Source organism: Tetrao urogallus, assembly GCF_951394365.1.
Source record: "Tetrao urogallus genome assembly, chromosome: 7".
Lineage (NCBI taxonomy): Eukaryota > Metazoa > Chordata > Aves > Galliformes > Phasianidae > Tetrao > Tetrao urogallus.
In genome coordinates this window covers 19,149,166-19,168,289 of record NC_136820.1, presented here as the reverse complement: position 1 = coordinate 19,168,289, position 19,124 = coordinate 19,149,166, and the positions used below count along the sequence as shown (strand labels likewise).

The 19,124-nt window shown below is 39.1% G+C and overlaps 1 protein-coding gene across 1 annotated transcript in view; it reads right to left on the bottom strand.

Moving 5' to 3' along the window:
- Positions 1-19,124, bottom strand: part of JAZF1 (JAZF zinc finger 1) — a gene marked incomplete at both ends in the record, with an annotated part of 168,807 nt that overhangs the window by 27,765 nt on the left and 121,918 nt on the right. The window lies entirely within an intron of this gene.

Below are 19,124 nucleotides of genomic sequence, written 5' to 3'. Positions count from 1 at the left end.
AACCAGCAAAGAGCTGGGAAGTAGATGTACAGTTAGCAGCAGACCTGAGAAAAGGGATCACACCAGTCAGCATATGAAGAAGCAGGCTACAGGCTGGCTGGACCAAGTGGTTCTGCAGATTGCAATATTGTAATGATTGCACATAAAGCGAAAAAAAACAGGAACGCACAGGTGAGAAGCAGTGCCACCGTTGTGACCATCAGGTCACCTTGGGTCTCACAGCAAAACGTAATATAAACCACACAATCTGCAACATGGTGCTACAAGACAGCCTGATTTCTTCTGCAGACTCAACCAACAGTTTCAATTAATGTGAATCACTGTATTCATGGAAACCCAACATTTTGTGACTGCTCACAACACCCGCTGGTTATGAGTGAACACCAGAGATCTTTAAGAAAAACAGCTCTTGTGGAATGGTGAGAGATTCGTAAGGAACAGGAGGGGAATTTAAAAAAAAAGAAAAAAGAAAAAAAGGGGGGGCTTTTAGACATATTTGTCAAATATGAAAGACAAAATTGGTCCGTATCTCCATGTTTGGATATCTAAGCTTGTTTGAAAAAGCAACTGAGGTATTGCAATGCAGCAGCATAAAAATTCAAGTATCCTTAGAATAATAAAGATGTATCCTGTCCAACCATACCATGAAGACATTAATAAGTGGATCTTTGCCATGATATGTACCATCAACACACAATCTGCAGACATTAATAAATAGGTATATGGCATGACAGCTTATCTTCTTTGTAACAGAGACAATGCATCATGTCAAACATAGATATGGCATTTTTATTAAGTAAATATTTAAAAAGAAGATATCCACAGTAACAGTTCACTTTCAAATTTCTTTTCTCTCAACAGGGTAGAGATATTATTAGCAAAATAGTCCCCAAACAGAATTCTAAATTTCATTAAAGAAAAAAAAAAAAAGCAATAATAAAATGGCCTGGTGAACATGTTCCTGCTCACCAGGAAACATCTAATTCACTACGTTTGGAATCTGCAGTATGATGTGTGCTTGCTTCTGGATGGGAAGCGTTATTCCTTATGAAAATGTTATGGCAACATTATAAACCCTTGAGAATTTGGATGATAACCTCAAGCATGAGACGTTAAAATGCACCAGGCATGAATGCTGTTATTTAATGAACTCAGCCATGAATAACAATGTTAAAATAATATTCAGGTATAATTAGTCTGGTTGAGGTCCACAAAAATCAGGAAAATGTGAAACTTCTCCCTGTCCTGTTAACTCACTCCCATTTGGGCTAAGGATATTGGGTATATTCCAAAACGTCATTTGTTGTCTCCACTGTCAACTTGAGAGAGATGGAAGGCAGAATCTGTCGAGAGTTTCAGTTCCTGATATGTGAAGTATGAAATTAACCTTTTCAGATCCAAATAATCTCTTATATGTTTGCTGAAGCATTGGCAGTACTAAGCTTTTAAAAAGAAATCTTGTTTAAATAGATTAAATGAAACATTTTTCAGTATTCTAATTGAAACATTATGTTATATTTGTGCTTAACAATGGTCGTGCCCTTCAAAGCCTATAATATAAGCATTTTAATGATGGGTGTAGAACAATATTTCTGACTAAAGCTCTAATTTTCACATTGAATGTACACTATGGCTGCAACATCAAGTGCACAGAAATGAAACAATTATGGTTGAATATTGATCTTACATGACTGCATACAATTTCTCTGCTTCATTTAATTGCACAAGATGTATGGGAATCAGACAATGAACTGTAACTAAAACAGGCTGTCTTAAGACTACTAAGGTTATATCTCACCTTCCTTAATAGTCTCTCCCATTATCTTCTGATCCCTCCCGTCTCCTTGCTGAGTCAGTCTCCTGTTGCTTTCAAGTCTTAGTCTCAAACCCAGAACCTTGCTATTCAGTTTCAATACTAAACAGATTTTACAGCCATGGTTCCCTATTGTACAGGATTCTGTTTGCACCTCATAGCCCTCTCTCTCTCCAAGCCCAGTACACCATGTAGACACAGTGGAACAAGAAGAATAACTGTTCAACTCCCAGTCATTCCCCAGTCATATTTTGACGAGCATGGGCTTTGTGTGCCTCTTTATAGGTGCCTCACTGTATCAGGGAGGAGCCCATTCCTTAGAAAAAAAATCTCTTTTACTCATACTTTTTCTCCCTTCTCCCTTTCACCTTCCTAATAATTCAAATCCCTGCTCCAAAGCACACAGGGGCTATGATTGCTGAACCAATTGCTTGCAGCAAACTTCAATAAACACGAGTAAAATAGAGTATTTCCCCTCGCTCTCATTCCCTAGAATAGTTTGAGTATTTTTATTGAAACTTTCCCAACAAATTCAGCCTGAAGGAAACACCCAGCATGGAAAGTTTCAGCCCAAACAGCTGAATGTTGGCAACAATATAAGCAACTGAACAGTCTTATAATGGAAAGCGTTGCCCAACCTTCCATATAGGTGGCGACATAATACATCAGCATTAGCTGTTGTTAACAGCATGAAAGTCACGAAAAAGCAGAGACGACATTCAAATTTAGAAAGTCTTAAAATCAAAGTTCTGCAACATTAATAAGTTCTCCTCCTCCCAAGCTCTGTATCCCAAAAAACAACTTTGAAATGAAAAGTGAACAGAAGAACGCACTCACAGAAATTTCCATGAACTAAATATACTAGCACGTACTGTTTCGAGATTATGCCCCATCATGACTCACATCATGATGTCAGAGTTAGTTTATCATAAACCTCTTCAGATGCTCAAATTCTGAGACAATTTAAGCATTCTGTACTCATATTCACATACTGAGGACAATGGCATCATAAAAACAGACTGTCCTACAGAACGTACCTTCATACTAATGGTGTGGTGATTGAGGTAAAAGACATTCTTTCCTCCTCTTCCTCACAATAACAAACACAACAGTGATACCTAACAGTAAAGCACATTTCCTACTCTGAACCTCACCAGTGACTTATTGTCCAGCCCATAACATGAAAAAGCAGCGGAACAGAACTAGTTCTGACCCTTTTTCTCATTATCACACAATTAATTATGGAAAAATGCTTATATTGACATTAAGCTCATTGTGTTTGCTGAATTTCAGCAACCTGCTCTGGGAATAGGCTGTCATTTTTCCCACAACACGAGAACATGAGGCTAAGCTTCCATCACTCAGATTTCCTCAGGCTGCTCCTTAACCTGACAGCTGATCAACTTTAAGACTGAAGGGAAAAGAAGAAAAAGGTCCCATCTGCTTTACAATGGATTTGCATCACGTTTTGTGTATTATATTCATTTCAAGAGGGGTCAATATTGACTCAACCGATGGCCACTGACCAGATTAACTACATACTGAAAGCCACACATTAATTCTCTTGCTATGCTTTACACCTCTAAGGGCACAGTGCTTTTCCCCTTAATCTTATTTCCACTTTTATTTCAAGATTTTTGTGCAGTTTTTGGTCTTCGTGTTTCTAAGAGAAAGGAGAAGGTGAGGATGTTAAGTTTAGGCTGGAAGTAACTCTAGTTGTACAGTATTTTAAAACTTCAGGAGACCTCTACTATGAAGAGGTGTTAGGAGGATCCATCTCTCGAGGCAGGACACGCAAAGACAAAGCAGTAAGGTTTGGTATTGCTAATACTGGGAAGAGGAGATAATTGCTAAGTTGAACTATTACTGGGTTAAGCAGAACTCTGATGAAATCCAAACCGCAGGAGCTCAGCAGTAAGCTGTCTTGTCTCTTGGCAAGGATGAAAGCCTTTTCTCTGTAGAACTTCATGAAACTGAGACAAAGCAAAGACAATCCATGTCCCAGTAATGCCTTGCACACTATGCGATAACGAGGAAACAAACATATGAGCAAGTCTCATACCACCTAATAATTCAAATTATTTGATGAGCCCCCCTGCGAGCACTTTCACATGCCATCCTTTGTAGTCTGGAGGAAACAGAAGTATTCTGCAAAAAACACTAAAAAATCTGTTGCTTCACAGAAGCTATCAATCACCTTTTTCTTTAGAAATCTTCCAATACAGTTTTAGCAAAACCCTAAGAAGAAATACCAGTGTGACAAAGCCCAATTAAGACGTGCTTAATCACCCATTCCTTCACGACTATCTACATCCTGCTAAAACACACCATTTATGTGAAGTTTCTTTTTGACTGTCTTTTTCCAATTTCACAAAAAGAATCCAAAAATGGGGAAGAAAGACCATGAAATAATCCCTTTCAGTGATTCCCCCAGACCTGTATTTCACTTACCCTGAGCAGACCAAACACATAACTAAAGGGCATTTCTAAGTTTCAGGACAAGAACCCTTTGCAGCCCAAGATACGTTACAGAAATGCCAGGCATCAATGTTCTTCAGCAAGGCAACATTCATGAGATCAGGTCTTACAAAAGAATACAGCATTCATTCTCAGTACTTATTCACATTGAAAGCTTTCTATGTCATAAGTAAGGAATATTTCTGACAAACCAATAACTATCTTAGGACAGAATCAGATTTCATTTCATTACTGGTATTTATATAATAATTTACCGATGGTACAATTATTTCGTTTTTCATTATTCAACATGCTGATTCAAGATGTTAAAATTATTATCACCATGAGATATACTGTAATAACAGTTTTCTGAATACATGCATATTCAGCAGATGTATCAGAGATTATTATTATTACTTAACCCTTAGAAAAAGGTTAAAAGCAGAGTTTGCGCTGCACTTCTGCTGCAGCAGTGATAAAAGCACAACATGCAGCCATATTCATACTGCCATCAGCAGAGTCAAGGGTGCAACCTTAGGAAATCTGCCCAACGTGAGCAAGATTTCAGTGCATTTCCTTTCTTTATCTGCTCGTCACATGTTCTTATAAGGCACAATAAAATATCCACCAACTACGTGTTCTGTGGATCTAGCATGGAAAATCGATTTATTAGATTGAGAAACTTCACATTTAGATACGTGTAAGTGGAGCTAATGGTAACACGCCAAACAATCCATTATCACTCCAAATGAATAACAGTGATGCAGCAATTATCTAGTCATCCTAAGCCATGTACTTGCCCCAGTAAAACTCGTGTTTATTTGCTGTTGATCAATACAAGCGGAGTTAAAAGTACTGGGGAGGACTTTAGTGTTCCTCAATTTTGTGAGTAAACAAAACCTTCCGTGTGAGTTACATTTCATATTTCAGTTAATGTAGATCTGGACCTAAGCCTTACCTTCCCATTTTTCTACATTGATATTTTGTGTTTTGCAAAGATTTATTTTTCGCTTTGCTTTTCTCCCCTCTATTCTGTTAGTTGGACACTTAACACTAATTCCACCTTGTCATCTTTTCACAGAGCACCAAAGTAATCTTTAATTAAAAAAAAACAAAACCCAAAGCCAGAGTTGTACATTTCCTCACCATAAAAAGAGTTGTTTACTTAAAAACAAATATTCCAAGCCTTCCAAAAAGAGATTTTATTTTTAAAGCAAAGTGTTTTTTTGTCTCTTTCCTTCCTTTAGTTTGTGTAGGTCATGTAACAAATGTAAAATTCAGGACTATGCTTGATTTAAATATATACATACATTTAAGATTGTCAGAAAAAACGTACACTGCATAGACAACATTAGAACAGCAATGCAATCAGGAAAGATGCAATCTTATTTCAGATATTTCATAATAAAAATCTGTCACTTATGCCCTATACTTGATGGGACTTGAGGAAGAGCCCACAAATGCTTTCTGCCGTTGTTAAAATAAACTAGTAATACAAATGATATGCTTAAAAGGAGCAAAATCAGAAATCGTCTTGAGAGCAACAGTAATTTCTAAAACATTAGAAACATATTTGTTTCTTTCTTCTCTTCCTCCCACTCTTTTCCCAGTTTTTCTGCCCTATTTTGAACTGAAGCAGTCAGTTACAGAAAGGAGCTATAATCTGCCTGCAACTTCCAAATTCTGCAATTTCCATGGAGAGAGGCTGAAGGCACTGCTTGTTTGTCACCTCTGTTACAAATAAATAAGAGCTTATAGAGCTGCAACAACCCTCTCAACCACATCCTATCATAGCATTAACTATGCTGTGCTTTACCTCTACGTCAAGTTGTTCTCTATCAAACTAGTTCTGAAGTTTTGCCATTAGCAGAAAAGAAGCACTCGGATGGTGTGAAACATCTTGCAGGCTCTCTCTCATTAGGGCTAGATTTTCAGAATGCTGCAGCAATCCTTTGCCCTTGATGTAACTCTGCAGTCATCATTTCAGAAATCATCCTCCCTGCATTTACTAACTGGCTTATTAGGGTGCTCATCAACCTCGGCTTTACTTACGGTCATTAATGAACAAACAAGTCACTGCCTGCTTCTAGCAAACATACTGTATGTATTACTGCTTAATTAATTGTTAGATATAACTCCATAAATCCTTACAGTTTGGTTCATATCCTAGTTAATATAGAAAAAAGTAACGTCACTGCCATAAAATGTTAGATGGCTCAAAATGAGAATTTCAGTAGACATCAATAATGTGAAATACAAAGTGTGACTAATAAGAGTTCTTCCAGTACGATACATGCATACATTGAAATAAGTTTTATAAAGCACCACTTCAAAAAGGCACACTGTCACTTTTAAAACTTGCATCTCACAAAGAAAAAGAACAAACTTATTTTCTGAGCAAAAATAACTATAATGACTACAGATGATCTCATGAAAGAATGCTGATAGCGTCTTTGTAGGAATACTCTCATCAAATCAGTTATTCAATTTAAATGATTTAAATATTGCTATTTTTCTTTTTTTTTTTATTAGACTATTCTGTGCTTTAACATGAACAAAGTGCAAAATTCTTGAAGGCAGAGTGAAGATTAAACATTTATTTAAGAGGGAGGAGAATGCAGGTGAGTTAAATAGTTTTGTTTTTTTCATTTGTAGAAATGTGAAGCTTCAATGGATTCCCAGTCTCTGTGAAGAAGATGAAACTACGCTGCCCATGGAATAAGAAATAGGGGCACGGCATCTCCTAAGTTTGACTCGTATCTCAAAATAGTTCTGGTGTAGGACTTAAGTAGTGTACCAGCCGTGCTCTGGCTCACTGCACAGGCTCAAGTACTGTCAAATTGCCTAGTTCCACTAGGACATTTTACTTTCAGATGTGCTTAACCTAAAATACTATATTTTTTCCATTACCGGTCCACCCTCTTTCCTTCTTGAAGAATTTATTACAACTATTTAAGTAAATCAGCTTCTCGCAGTCAATCTACAGATCTGTGTATTTGTGACATCCACTTTTACTGCTGGACTCGGTTTGGCTTTATTGATGCCTCAGGGACTTTAAGGAGCAGGGAGCCGAAATGTCAAATATTTCACTCTTGTAATGTTCCATTTAAGTCATGGTATTCCTGTGTCATTTCACACCAAGTTCCTCTGTGAATTCAAGTCAACACCCAAAGACAGATTCATCAAGGAAGAATTTAAAAATAGATCCTATCACAAAACATTCCTTATTAGCTACGAGGATGTCAAATATCAAGTACATAAATCAGTCAGACTTCAATGTTTTACACAGTATTAATTGGACACAATAACCAACACATTGTTCAGTCTTCCACAAATGTGTCACATACTGCCAACAGCGGCTCCACCAGCAGCACCACTACAGTATGAAATCCAGGATACCCATTCAGAGAAACACAACAAAAATAAACTCTGGCAATAATAACCTGCATAACAAACACACTCTTAAAACCTATAAAAGTTGGTTGCCTTTTCAATACAGAGACCCCAAAGACTCTTATGATGCAGTCACTGTTTAAACAAACACTACACCTACCTGGGAAAACACTCGATACAAAATACAACCCTTCCATTGACAAGGAGCATTCTGTTCAAAAGATGCTGCCCCGAGCTTAAAATCTAAGCTAAGATTTAGACGGAAAACATTTTTTAAAAAATGAGTTATAAATCTGAATTCAGAGGCCTGGGTGGGGTGAAGCTTATAATGGAAAATTGCAGCAATCTTAACATTAGGAATGTGAAATGTCTGGTCTTAATAAACCAAATTTTCAGATTCTTGAGTTGCTTGGAAGGATGATAGCAACGTGCTAACAGCCCACCCTTGCTGAAATGGCAAACCGAACATTCCCGGCGCTTCGAACTCCACAGTAATTAGTCACACATCTGTAAAAGAGCTGATGGGAAAGACAGCTCCTAAAAGGCAAGAAACTTCAGGTGAAGGCAGGTGAGGGAAAGCAGAGAAAGAAGATAACCATAATTCACATTTTTACTCTTCTACGCAGAAGGAACATGCTTGTTTTTGTACTTACATGCTACTTCTAAAATGCACCTTTCTATACTTGAGGCTGTTTTGCATGGGAGGAATCAATGACTAAGTTAACAGTTCATTATGGAATCACTGCATCAGGGGAAAAAAACTGTACCTAAGAATCAAGGACAGCTCCCGAGGTCCCATTATTCAGCTGTAAGGTACAAAAAGAAGGAGATTTGCATTCTGAAACTGTGTCCCACTCGTTTATCCCAGGAGTCTCAGGGCGTGCTATCACACCAGGTCCAGGCCTGTCTGGGAGAGCAGCGAACCCCCGGGTCTCGCTGGGTCTGACAGACACTGCTTCCCTCTCCGGCAGCCACTCTCCCACCTCAGCTCGGAGTGAAGCCCCGCGAGGGTGCGGAAGAAGGGCCGGCCATCTGAGCGGCAGACAGCAGGGAAGTTCCTCCCGCGCCGTTTGATCTGCTTCGCTTCGCCAGCATTATTGCATAGAGCCGGGTTTTCATTAGGCCGGGAAAAACAGCGCAGCCTGCTACCATGGATTATAAACGCGCCCTAACACAATGATTGAAGAGAAAATAGATGGTGTAATACAGAAAGGCCTGACGCTTGTAAGTGGAAAAAAGTATAAATGACTATTTTAATTAATTTCCTAATGTAAAACACAGCTGTAGTCATGTTGGCACATATCACCTGCCTGTTTTAAGTTTGTTAAATGAAATCATGCTCTTTAATTGGGTCTTAACGCACAAAAGAATGTTTTATTTACTTTTATTACAATATCAGCATTTTAACTTTGTTTGCTTGTGCAAAAGCTTTATAAATTACTTGAATCACTTAAATCCGAATACTATAATCTGCAGTTACAATGTACCAGTTTGAGTTTCAACAATTAAATGCCTTTTTTGTGGACTCCCGCTGCTATGTGAACTAGCTGTAGGCTATTAAAATAATGAGTCCGGACTGAGTCATCTGATCTCAGGCTTGGTGCAAAGCCTGAGGAAAAGGCCCGAGCCCACAATTCCCGGTCTGTTTACCAGACCGAGCGCGGCGCCCCCGCGCCGCTCCCTTCCCCCTCGCGGCCCATGGGCGGGCGCACAGAGCCCTCTGCCGGCCGCAGCCGCCCAAGGCGCCGCCCCGCGCTGCCCACCTGCTGACGGCCGGCCCGGCCGCGCCGCCCGCGCCGACACCGCGCCGGTGCGACTGCCTGCAGACACACACGGCGAGCTCATGGTGATCGATGGCCTACAGCAGCCTCAGCTCCAACCCCCACCGGTTACCAGGGACCGCTGCTGGAATTTTTTTGTATTAGTATTAATTGGCTCACCTGCCGAGTACTTCATCCATTTCCTTCATCCTTCTGTGGGTTTTGATGCTGTAAGATCACGTGAGGCAAAAATACTTAAATGGAGAGCTTTCTTTAACTAATCTCCGCAGGTTTTATTTACTACTACCACTTCCACTTACTCCTCTTCTGGAAAGGAAGAGCTCTACATATACAGTTGTCATTTCTTTACACTCCAGTTTTACTTACACACACAACCAGCCCACGCCTGCACTCCTGCCTGGCTCCCCCAGAATGCTGCTACAGTGATGCCTTGTGCATCATCCCATGCGCCTTCTGACACAGGGGTCCTTCGGATCCCTAAACTAAATGTATGTATGTTCACTACACGTAGATGTATATTCTTTTCTCATTTTAATAGCTGAGGGAAAACCTATGCTGTGTCAAAGTAATTAAAAAAGAAAGTTTAAAAACCTATGGCTCAGATTATACAGCTCGTGGAGAGCTCCTACTCAGACAGCACGTACCTAATGAGATCCAGCACAACTCGTACGATTCTCAGTCTCCTGGTGTTTCTCTAAGTTAGGTCCTGATTAAAGAACCAATTTGGAGAGGAGAACCCTAGCAGCTACATAAATGCTACACAGCTACATAAGTGCTACACAACTACATAAGTGCTACACAGCTACATGATCTAACCCCCCTACTTGCAGATATCTATTTTTTAACCTGGTTTAAACTCCAGAGACACAGCACAAGCAAGCTGTGAGAACATCTTAAAAGCTCACAAACTACAGATTAAGGAAGAGGAAGCTTTACTATTAGTCAAATTTTGAACTCTAATTAACTTGTGATAAAGTCTTAAGTGATTTTTAAATTTCTGAGGCTGAAACACATTACCAGCAATCTAAACTCTAACTGTAATCCCTTTACAGAAACAGCCTTAAACCGCCACTACCACCAGTATCTCTAGTCCTCAGACAGAGCTTAATGCATTATCCTGCAAGAAAATCCCAGTGGCTTTAAAAATCCTTGAATAAAATTTGTTGGAAAGCACTGTTCTGATATTGTTTGGTCATGCTTTGAGTTTGTAGTAAAGAAGTGGCAGTTCAAGTAGAAATCATTTTCCATGAATGAAAACTGTTTCATAAAATTGACTTGGACAGAAAAAAAAGGACGTTAACACTAAAAGAAAGGGCTAATGATTACGAGAAGACACTTCATCACACAACCTTTGCATTTGCAGGTGTTAAAAAGAATTCCTTTAGCCTTTTTTGAAATGTTTAAAGTGACAGCATTTCTTTGTCCATCGTCTGCCTGTAAGATGGATTAGCGCTCAGCTCTCTTTCTGAATGTCTAAGAAATCAAACCCAAGCAAAGCTGTGAAGCATTTATTGTAGTTCTATTTTATTGTTCTATTTCATCGTTTCTAAGCGATGAAAAAGAAAGTAAGATTTTAAAAGTTATTCTGAACAATGCTCTGGAGTCTCCCTTGATCCCAGTAATAGAACAAGCCTTAGAATAATTTTTAATTGATAAATATAGGAATTAAAATTCAAAGATCAAAAAAACTATCCTTAGGAACAGGCAGATGGAAAGCGCCTCCACCGACACGCCTGGGATGCTCTGCCATAGGGCAGCAGCAGGGCCTGGATCTGTGCTTTACCACCAGCACAGTGGTTCTCCACTGTAGCAGTTGGGTAGGGCAGAGCCAGCCCTCACTATTTTCCTCTGATCGTAACACACTGAATCCTACTCTCCTGCTTCTAATGAACAACTACTGAATGCAATTTTGTAGGCCATCGAGTTACCACTAAACATAGGCTGTAGCAGCTGCTGTGCTAGTTGACAAGGGCAGAGGTTTCAAGTCCTTCTGGTCAGCCAGGTCAGTTGCTAAACGCAGCCAGTGTTGACACAGATCTCACTGGTGTGCTTAGGATCTACGTGGGATGAGTAGATGTGAATGTGAAGCATTTTATTATGGTATTTACAGGTAGTCAAAATAAAATAGGAATTTGAGTATGTACTGGGAAATACTGTGGTGAATCACTTGTAGGTTCACCCCTTGACACAAACCCTGTTCTATAAAGGGAAGATTTCTGAAATTGCCTTTATGCTATTTTCCTGTGCAAGCTGTAAGCAGATGCTCACATATAATCAATTGTAATATTTAAACTCCTTACAATACTTACAATGAATATAGTATATATTGTACCACATAATTGAAAGAATAGCAAATTTGTGTGTACATGCTCCATATCTTGAAAGAAGACAACTCACAGAAGTCATTATTTTTAAAGGGCAAAACATAAATTTAAGAAGAATATGAATTTTAATGACAGCTATGAAAATGAAAGTAACAAAATATATTAATTTAAATACTAATAGCATCTTAAATTGATTTTGCTGTTGTCCAAAAGCCCTACGCATCCCACTAAACCAAAAACATTCAATGAATCTTTTGATATCTATGGAATAACTGCTGCAAAGCTGTCAAACGCTTGACCCTATTCTAATAACTCTGCACTGAGATTTTCAGATAAAATGTATTGAGATGAAGATGGATATTGCTGAACACACCACTGAACTGCAGAGGTCTTTACTCTAGCAAAGTCAAAAGACTTAAATATATGCAACATTTTTATTGCATTTGCTGGAAATTGTTGCATAGCACTGAATGTTACCAAAATGAAAAGTAAAAAAAAATTGAAAAACATGCATCTGCAGTAAAACTGTGATACTTAGCATCAAACTTCACCAGCAGCACTCCCCCAAAGTTAACTCCTTCCCTTGTAAGTCATAAACTCACAGTGATGCAGGCCTATCTATTCTCAGTGGCAACATAGCAGCAGTGCAGCGTGGTGGAGCTGCTCAGCACCATTTTTGTCCTCATCTCCCACTGATGTCAGAGTAATTGCAAACACTTGCCTGTAGTGCTCAGCAACTTGCACAATCAAACACAAACACAAGCAAGCTTCAGCACTGCTAGAGTCCTGCATGCAGAGGAGCAAAACCATTGCAGTCACCACTGTGCTTGACTGGGGGCCAAGATAAGTAGAATAAAATGGGAGCGCTACCATAAAAGGGCTCAATACCGTGGGTGTTCACATTTTTGTCAGCAGCAATTCAAAACAGTAATGACAACCTTGTGGGAAAAGGCACTGCAAAGGTGAACTAAAAATGAGCATAAGTGGATTGTGGAAGGGCAGGAGAGAAGAGTCAGAGCAGCTGGGTGGATGGTTGGCAATAGTCCCGCAGTAACAGAAAAGGGGAGAGGTTAAAGCTCAGCTATTGCACTGCAATGCAAGCTCGGCGTTAATAAATAAATAGGTAAAATGACAATTTCTTTCCAAAACTAAGTCCCAAGCAACTGTCCCCCATAAAACAAGATGAGAAAGACACTGCCCAGTTCTCTAGTTATAAATGGCACTTGGTCCATTCACATGCACCTGTGAACTTGCTGAGAAACTCTTCTCGGACCATCAGCATTACCCTTGCTTGGTCTGCTCTGACAGCACACAACTGGAAAAGCACTGCAGCACAACCCTCAGTGTACCAGGTTGGCCAGAAAACAGCAGCTGAATAAGAGCTGGCACAGTTTGTGGGGTTAAAGTCCCAGCAACATTTACAAACTGCTTCTCCATCCTCCCCAAAGTATTACTGCTTAACTCTAATGGACCAAAGCACAATTTCAACAATGCTAGTGCTTTCCTCATGCAGAATGTTGGAGAGGACAGGTGATGAGGATTAAGAGAAAATAAAACTTGAATGTCTTCAGCATAGCTGAGGAAAACCACACCACTGTGTCATGATGTAATGGCAAAAACACGAACACGAAAAGCATAAAATTCAAAGCAAACTCCGAGGGAATAGAAAAAGAACCAAAAATCCTGAATATCAGCCCTCCTGTCCACCAGCACATGCAACTGATATAGGAGTGGAGGAGGGAGGGTACTCAGTGTAATATTGGCAGTGATGAGCAGATGAGAGCTAATGGAAGAAACAGAGCTAGCAGTTCAATCACCCATGACATCAGGCTATCAAAAACAATCTGGTCATTATCACATTAAAAATCTATAAAGTAAATAAAATAAAAATAGAGATGAGAACACAGAGCTTAAGACTCACTTTACTAATGGACTAATGACTGTCATTAGTTTGGAACACTCAGAAAAACAATCTACTCAAGCTAAACATTATTATCCATATTAACCGATTTACTATCAAGAATGCTGCCTCTCTGCCAAGATCTGGTGCTAAACCAGATAGACATGTTCTCTTGATTTCCTTTCCAAGTTCTGATGCAGTGGTTGACTTGTCTTTTTAAGCCTTTGGCTATCATAGCAAGTTAGAAAGTGGAAAATAACTTTTGATAGTTTTCATCCAATAAAAAAGAGTTTTCACTAGAACACGCAAGCACCACAGTGGCCACAGAACAAAATCTGAAAGTACTTTTTAGAGGGAGCATTTTAAATGTATTTTAAATCTTAACTTTTCCAAGAAGAACTCAGAAACTGTTCACTGCGTGTTATAAGCACACACAAAGGTCCTCACTTTTCAATAAGCAAAGATATAACATCTAGTGGACGGGAGTTAGAAACACTCTGACTTCAAATTAAAAATAAATAAAACAATCTTGTTAATAGCGAGGAAAAGTTACCAAGTGAAACAAACTTTGTCACTTGGCTTCAAACCAAAACTGGATGCTTTTCTAAAACGTATGCTCTACTTGAAGTCAGATGTTACAAAATTTGTTATATACTCACTGATGCAGCAAAAGAGTGTAATTCTTCTGCAGAAGCAGAGAGGGAATTCCCTTATCTCTGTTATGCCTGAAGCAAGAAAGAATAGGTCCCCTCCTGTACTATCAAAAGCTTCATAAACCCTGACACACATAGCTGTTTGGGGGCCAACATACAGCTCTTAACTGGAAGTCTCTCACTAGAACCGTTTAAGAAAGCTGCTCCTTCAGGAGAAAAGAGCGGGAAACGACTTTACGTCGCTGGGAAGAACCTCCTTGCAGCAAATACAGAGACCAAGTTAATTTAAATACCCATCAACTTATCTCCAGACAGTATGAATAAAGCTCCTAACCTACTTCTTCAGTCCACTGTACGTCCTTCAACTAATACACTAATATACCATACTCTGCTGATATTGTCTTTGATGCAGACAGGGCTGAAATTGCCCAATCTAAACTATCACCTTGAGAAGCATCTCTCTAATCCCTACTGTCTGCAGACATCTCAATGTCAGTTACCAGATTACCAGTCAAGAAGATACCACCAACCATATTAGCAATCTTTCATCTCATGGCTTATTTTACCTTCCACATTAGCAAATTTTTCCCCTCACTTTTTATTCAAAAACTTTCAGTCAATTTGCCAGGGAAATTACATAGAATGAGTACAACAGGAGGGAGAAACCTGAACCTCCCAAATAATTTTTCAGGTACAGTACAGGTAAGACAAGCAGCAAGTATTATCTCTGTTAGAGTCTACAGAGTGCTGGCCTCTAAATTACACTCTACTTGAATGCATCGTATTTCATGAAGCCATAAGCAGAAGTATTCTATGAGGCCACCTTCCCACTGTTAGACACTTAGGAAAAAATAAAATGTTTCAGAGCAAAGAAGGAAAGAGCACACTGCTGAGAAAAATCTCTAGCACTGTCCTGGGAGAGTTGTGGTTGGGTTTTCTGATGTCAAAGCTTCAGATGCACAAAACAAAAATCTAGTTCCTCCCCTTGTTCCCCCAACTGACAGTGAAGAAAGGAATGATGATCTGACCAAAATGAACTGACCGAAAGTGATCACAGCTCATCTGCAAATGCACAGTATAACTAAGAACGACACTTTCCTTCTGCTGGCTGTAGCATGTAAATGCCCCAGAACATAGGCATTTCTACACAGACTTTTTAATAAAGTTTACTAGGGCCTATTGACAGCACTTATGTAACTATAAAAGAGGCCTTATTTTTGCACATCAGATGAATTTCTGAGAGCTTCCTCTAGCACAGAAGACATACAAGAGTTTTAGTTCCAAAATACAAAATTACTGAATATAATAGATGTCTAATATCAACACTGCCATTCTCTTCACAAGATGACTTCCTGTTGTCATCTTAAGAACTGAATTCTGCAGAGACGTTATAATGTACATCTGGCTTTTTAAATACCATGACCTGGTCTTGGACAACAGTTATTTCTGTTTTGTTGTTTCATTTTGCTTTTTGCACAAATAAACAAAATCAAAACAATCAGCTAGAAGAACCATAAAGATTCATTCTCTACATTTTATTTCCACTTTGGAATAAAGCACTTTCAAATATTCTGACTATTTCACTAGTGTTGCTGTTCGTTTTGTAATTCTTAGTCAAGGAGACAAACATCACTAAGAAACTAGTAACCACATGTGGGAATAAACAGTTGAATCAGAATGTACTTTTCCCATTTCTCTATCATCGTTATCCAGAGACTGATGAAAGAGCCCACAACCGGTTTCTCTGTTGGGATAATCAACACCTCTGCGTTTATAAGATATCATCTCACTGTCTTTTCAAAATGAAAAAACCCAAACCATTAAGTAATTAAAACCAGGACATGCGGGACTGATGAGAGAAGGGGAAAAAAAGACTAGTTTGGAATTTTGGTATAGAATTTAAGCCAAATCTGTGAAATTCTGAGTTTCTCCTCACAGATAATAGTGAAACAGGGCCACACCTCTAACAGCGTAGCAAGAAGCCAGTTCAGAGAAAGCAGCAGCTAACCTCACATCCTCTAGAAGAAATCCTTCTCTGCTGGTATTTGAAACAGAGCTAGTTCCTATTTTATTTGCTTACAGGCATTACTGCAATGCAAGAAAACATCCAAATCTTTCTTTTCTACCTAAGGCTGGCTGCAACTCAGCTAGGGTAATGCACTCCATCTGTCCTGTAGGAATACAGCAAGGGAAGGGCAATTACCCCCTGACCAATCTCCATGCTGATTTGCCCAGCATTTCACCTTCCCCCCCTTCTCCCCCAGCACTAACCCATTCATTTGAGATTGTTGGGCGCTGCTACTAGCCCCTTATACGTAACAGTACTTTTGTCTCACATTATTTTCATAGAAGCAGACATTTTCCTCAAGTTCATTTTTATGGCTCAAGGTTTCCTTTGGTTCCTCAGTAGAGTACTTCTTATCCAGAAAGCCACTGCTATTCACATACTTCCAAAAATGAAAACAACAAAGTCTATACCAAACAGCACCTCCAGTGACATCAAACGCATAGTCCATGTTATCAGGCTCTCTCAGGAAATTGCTTGGACTCCAAAGTCAGGACTTGCCCTGTACAAACAGTTTCTGCAGTGCTTAAAATTACATATTTAGGGGAAAGCCATAATAGAATCTGAAAAGAATCATTTGATGTCTTTTGCTAATGTCAACGGCATTATCTTTTTTTTTTTTTTTTTTTTTTCCAACAGTTAAACAGCATTTCTTCCTGTCTAAGTTTGAGGCTGTTTTCACTTAAGCAACAGTCTTCTGCCAAAAATTTTGGTACATTTGCATCTGCTGAACAATGAAGTGAAAATATGATTGCTAGCATGGCTGAAGTCGAGAATACACAAATGATTAATAATATTTTATTTAGGTTTAGCCATATTTGACTCAACCTTTATAGAAGTCTTGAATCATGGCATATTAATGATTTTTTATTAGATTTCACAAGTTGTGGAAGGTGCCTTTTATCAAACTAATTCCGAATTTATTGCCGACAATCCTTTACAATTTACACTCTAATGAGAAATAAAACATAATTGTAGCAGGGGCTGCTCTTAATACCTTTTAGTCTAATCCAATACAGCAGATTTTATTTGGCTCTAAAGTATTTAGCTTCCCATCTAAAACCCCTCAGCCATTCACACGCTAAGCCCACGCTAACAACAGATTTCGATAAAGAATGCGAGAGGACCTTTCGCTTTGCTTTTGCCCTTTCAGGGCTTGATTACTCTCATATGTTACAGAATGCATCTGGAACTAGGCAATGGTATGTATATGTATTTTCAGGTCCCAAGTTCTTTTTCCACTTGTTCACATGGTGCTCCACTTACCCAAAAGCACGGCAGGGCTTTCCCCGCTGCCCAGCGGTGCAGCCTGGCTAAACTAAAGCCAATTTTTAAAAACAGACAAACAAAACATTTCTCTTTAAAGATTCCCAAGCTATTCTAGGGAAATCAAGGAGAAGCAGCTCTACAGGGCAAGTTACATATTCCTCAAGTAAACTCCCTCATTCAGTTCACATGGGAAAACTACAAAGGCAAGGTAAGAGTAAAGCCTCAGGCTGTCTTCTCCCCATTTTCCTTTGTCAAGAGTGTGAAAAGCATCTTATACCCATGTAATGACCCCTTTCCAGATCTCAGATAACCCTACACAGCCTCTGTGCAATTTCTGGGGAAAATCCAAAAAACAACAGATCTAACCAAGTTACTTTTATGAACAGTGCCAGTTTTACTGCTCAGCTTCTTCATTCTTTCAGTATCTTTATCACCAGCCAAGAATTCATAATGATTGGCATTCTGCTTCGTAAACAAGATAAAAGCTTGCAAGAAGTCACTTGAGAGGAGTAGGAAACACTGTATAGATGTCTGCATCCATTCTTACACTTTTCCACATTACCTTTCAGAACAAAAATTGCGTAATTATGTGCCCATTAGCCTATGCTAAAACAACAATTCTTTTTCCTAACGATTGCACGTGAAGATCTGCAGTTTTACTAATAGCTCCCCCAGCTGATTGAACTGCTGGTTTTTTTTCATACTGAAACAGCCGGAACTACTGAAACCCTTAGCAGCACGAGGTGTCACTGAACATAGGGCTATTTCCTTGGAATTCATCAGGCCACAAGAAATCTCACCCAGAGAGTTTCATGTCCAAAATGTGATGGTCATGCCACAAGTAACTACCTTGCACCAAGGTTGTGTGTTATCAGGAATGAAGACAGACATCTCTATCATGAACAGCATTTCACAGTGATGCAGAAATACTGAATGAGTAATACTGTCCAACTAAAGTGTTTTTTTAGCATCCTGTTTTACTGTAAATTCAGTCTGTAGTTTGGGAAGTGACATTAAAAACCATGGAACATGAAGCATTTCTCCACTATGCAGCTGGGATTCTAAATATTATGAAATTTGGTTTTCTTTCTGCAGTTCAAACCTAGGCCTGAATTTAATGTGTTTATCTTTTCTGAAAAGTCACCCTCATTGTCAACATGCCCCAAATCCAAGTACGAGATAATATCTTTAAGGGGCTTATTCCTGGGCATAACCTATTTTAAATTAGTTCACTTCAGTAAAATTTATTTTATTTTACTTTTTTTTTTTTTGTAGTAAAATCTAGGGTCTCTATGTCATGCCTGCTGATAGAACTGTGGATGTTCCACGGGTCTTGTATCCTGCTCCCCTTGCCACACTGAGCACAAGGCTCTAAGGTCTCATTGCAAGGAATATCTTTCAATATAGCTCATTACCCCCAGAATACACTGTTCCCAAATCTTAAAGATGTACTCTTTTAGGAGTCAATA